The sequence below is a fragment of the Tiliqua scincoides genome, chromosome 7 (genome assembly GCF_035046505.1).
Source record: "Tiliqua scincoides isolate rTilSci1 chromosome 7, rTilSci1.hap2, whole genome shotgun sequence".
NCBI classification, from domain to species: Eukaryota; Metazoa; Chordata; class Lepidosauria; order Squamata; family Scincidae; genus Tiliqua; species Tiliqua scincoides.
This window is the reverse complement of record NC_089827.1, coordinates 63,806,626-63,810,969: the sequence shown is the minus strand read 5'-3', so window position 1 is coordinate 63,810,969 and position 4,344 is coordinate 63,806,626. Positions and strand designations below refer to the sequence as shown.

The 4,344-nt window shown below is 45.5% G+C and overlaps 1 pseudogene; it reads left to right on the top strand.

Moving 5' to 3' along the window:
* The first annotated feature begins 1,532 nt into the window (after window positions 1-1,532).
* LOC136658223 (5S ribosomal RNA) lies at window positions 1,533-1,649 on the top strand (annotated as a pseudogene).
* The last annotated feature ends 2,695 nt before the right edge of the window (window positions 1,650-4,344 follow it).

Below are 4,344 nucleotides of genomic sequence, written 5' to 3'. Positions count from 1 at the left end.
CTTGGGGAGGTGGTAGGGTAGAACAGGGGCATTCCAAGGTTGGGGGACGGCAGGCAGACCCATAGGCAGGATCCAGCACTTAGGCCAGATCCTGTCCCCACTCCCAGGCAACTCAGCACAGCATTGGCCTGCCTGTACCAGCAGGGATTAGGATTGGGCTGGCACATTGCCCTGCATTGTGGGGAGTCACTTTCTGTGATGTCTTTCAGCACAATTTTCATAACATACTTGGTAAGGCCTTCCCAACTCTAATTTTTTATTGGGTTTTTTAATGTGGCTTCCTTATTTATAGATATTGTATAAATGTGTTCCTGATTTTTATTCTCATCATTTTTTGGTCAACTGCTTTGACCACTTGGTATACATTCCTAGGATTAAAAAGTGTTGGAAAGGTTATCAACAACATTGGGCAGAATCAAGAGTTTTGTTTTATCTGTCCAACTCAGAAGAACATGTCAACAGAACACTGCTGCTGACGGGGGGCATTCTTTGATAAGAACATAAGAACAGCCCCACTGGATCAGGCCATAGGCCCATCTAGTCCAGCTTCCTGTATCTCACAGCGGCCCACCAAATGCCCCAGGGAGCACACCAGATAACAAGAGACCTCATCCTGGTGCCCTCCCTTGCATCTGGCCTTCTGACATAACCCATTTCTAAAATCAGGAGGTTGCGCATGCACATCATGGCTTGTACCCCGTAATGGATTTTTCCTCCAGAAACTTGTCCAATCCCCTTTTAAAGGCGCCCAGGCCAGTCGCCATCACCACATCATGTGGCAAGGAGTTCCACAGACCAACCGCACGCTGAGTAAAGAAATATTTGATTATGATCTGTGAGAGTTCCAAGACAAGAGGACATTATTAGATTCCTTGCGTAGTTAAATTTGATTCTTTATTATATAATTGAATCATGTGTGATTTTTTTTTTTTTTGCATGTGCTTGCATACTAGACGTGCATGGAGGGTGTAGGCAGTGCAGATGCCTTTGTGCATGAGAGAGGGAAGGCTTGTGTGCATTCCTTGCATTTTAGATAATTCTGGACTAAGTAACAGGGTTCTGCACCTGAGATGTCTTCAGCTGGGAGAACAGATGTCTATCGCTATCTGTGGGGAAAAGAATGAGCAAGATCATCTTGATGTCACTACATCCATCACTGGAGAATACAAGCCATGGGCTAGAAATAATTTCTGGTTGGTTATTCCAAAGACTGCTGCGGAAACTAGAAATGTAACTATGAAAGGATAGTCCTTAAGTGGAGGTTTTATAACATCTAGGATAGGTTGCAGTTAAATAGGACTTGGGACAATCTCTATAAAGCTTCTTGGGCTCATAAACACACAGACTGGCTCATAGACTTTCAAGGGTTTTGTACCAGTTGCAGAACTGGTACTTAGTTGGAAGATAAAAAACATGTTATTATCCATGGAAGACCTTCCCATTATATACACTGTTTTGTTTAATAGAGCCTTTCCGTGCTCTTGTCATTTCTCATTTGACTATTTCTTAATTCTAAAATTATACCTAGTTCTGCCTCCAAATGTTACCCTGCACATGCCCAATCTCGTCTGATCTTAGAAGCTAAGCAGGGTCAGGCCTGGTTAGTACTTGGATGGGAGACCGCCTGGGAATACTGGGTGCTGTAGGCTTATACCACGGTCTTTCGAGACTGAAGGTTGCCAACCATTGTTCCTTTTAAAAAAATCATTGCTTTATCTCCAGCAGAGGGCAGGGCTATCCTATGCCTTACATTGGCTTACATTCTCATAGTTCCCTCATTCAATTAAAAGGATTCATTAACGTGTGCTTTTGCATGGTGGGGAGGGATTAGATTTTCCCTCTGTGTATGAATGCATGCACTCCCCCAGATCGGAAGAATTCACATTTTTCTGTTGCTGTTTCTTTGGTGACTACTTTTCTTGCTGTTTGAATTCTATGCCCCTGGTTATTCTGACAAACTCTGAATATGTTATGTTTCCACCATATCTTGCAGTTTAAGGTGGAAAAAGATTTTTTTTGGGGGGGGGGCACTCCATTCAACACTCCTGTGAATTGCTTCTCAATGCATTGTGTCTCTTTTCTGTAATGAAAAGGGTCTTGATATTGATGAACAAAAACGTTTCCATAAAAATGACCAACAAAATCTCAAAAAAGCGTATCATACCAGTTTGGTTGGTTGGCAGCTTTCAGTCTTGAAAGACTATGGTATAAGCCTACAGCACCCAGTATTCCCAGGCAGTCTCCCATCCAAGTTCTAACCAGGCCTGACCCTGCTTAGCTTCCAAGATCAGGGATGTGCAAGGCAACACTTGCCAGATACCATATTAGCTAACAACATAGTGGTTTAAGTATACAGTATTGTGTATTGCAAATGACTTCTCCCAGTGATTCCTACACACCATGTCCTGTCTGTGCAAGGGCTGGACTTGAAGCGGTGGTAGTGGTGTCAGTAGTTTGTGTCACCCAGTGCAGGAGGCCAGTGTGTCACCCCCATGATGAACCTCCTTCCATACAGTGGGCGGGGCAACACCAGGACTTCGTGATGTACCATTGCCCTGCCCCCACTAGTTTTTTGGCTATAGCTTTTGACAGAATTGAGATTTCAATGCGGTTTGTTTAGTGACATTATGTATGAAATTGTGCATCGAGTGGTGTATGATATGATGGTATTTGAAAATACCAAGGTCTAAAACATTTTGACCAATAGTGGTGTCACCCCGTGTGCATATCACCTGATGTGGCCTGCACCCCCTAGCAATGCTAGAGAGCAGCAGCAGCAACAACAACAAAACCCGAATGTACAATCCTTCTTCCCCTGTCAATCTGTGGGTGGGTGGGTGGGAGGAGAGACAGGAGGGTATGGTAAAATCACAACAGTATGATTCTTTTCAGGGCTATAGAATCTACTTTGGACCTTTGTGAAGTTCTTAATGTACTTGTTGGCATCCTTCAGTCTCGGAAGATTATGGTATCGCGCTCTGAATGGTGGTTCTGGAACAGTGTCCTCTCCAGTGCGCAAAGCCTGGGTAAAGTAGATATGGAGGATAGACTGTTTCCCATGCAGCATCTCCACATTGCTGAAATGGTCCAATGGAAAGGCAGAGGCCAATATGGTTGGTTCCAGCGGCGTCGCAGGAGTTGCCAGAATGTGACTGTGTTCAGCCATGAACTGCCTCAGGGACTCCGGCTCCGGATTTTGCCTCGAGGTTGACTCCTGAAGCCTTTTCCATAACTGGATGTAGCCACAAGGCAGTGGAGGTTTGGGATCAGAGTTTTCCTTCTCTCAGATGAGCTGCCTTCCCAGGCTAAGGAGTCCCATCTATCCGGTGGCTGTTTAGTTGCCTCTTACGACAAGTACAGCCAAACCGAGGGCCTATTCTTATCCCCAGCCCCCAGGGGATTTAATGTAATTTAATGTAGTAGGGGCCTTAAAAGTATGCATGTCTGACATCACACAGATGTATTGACTCCAAACTGGGTGAAATATGTGATCTAGTTGTGAGTCAAAAACAGCAGAAAATGTTGCTTGTGAAAAAGATACAGCATTTTTATAGTCCGGATGGTCCCAAATGAAGGTGTGCTTGATGATTTTTAAGGATATGAATCCATTCCATATTCACTTCCCACCCATCACCAACAACACAGGTTCTAGCTAGAGAGATCACCACCTCTGCAGTGGCTGAAGAAAGTAGCTGAAGAAAAAGGACAGCCTGACACTCCAAAGGGAGGTATCCTGGGCAGGGGTACCCTGGATGTGGGCACCTAGAGGGAATACTAGGGGGGCAGACTTTGACATGATCCTTGCAAGAAAGACCACAGATATTGCAGCAGGAGGAGAGAATCCACCAGAAAAAGGGCAAATAGGAAACACCCCTGTAACTGCTATGTATCCTATGTGTATCACAGACAGAAGCATACCCAGGGTGGTGAGTTTATTCCTTTCTCTTTGGAGACTGACAACCCAATCCTATGCATGTCTACTCAGAAGTAAGTCCCATTAGTGCCAATGGGGCTTACTCCCAGGAAAGGGTGGATAGGACTGGGCTGTCAGCCTCCATAGATCAAGGAACTGGACAGCAGTAGGCAGCAACGCGCCCTGCCACGTTGCCGTTGTCCTCTTTTGGCCGGTTTGCAATCTTGGTGCCACACTGCTCCTTTGGAGGCTGAGAAGCGGTGAGATCATAAATTGGCCAGTGCAGGAGATGGTGATGGGGTGTGTTTGCATTCTCGCTGCTGCCCCATTCCTTTCTCTTTGGAGGCTCAGCGGCTCAACCAGCAAAGAGAAAGGAACAGGACAGTGGCGAGATTGCAAACGCACCCTGCCGTCATCACCATCACCTTCTC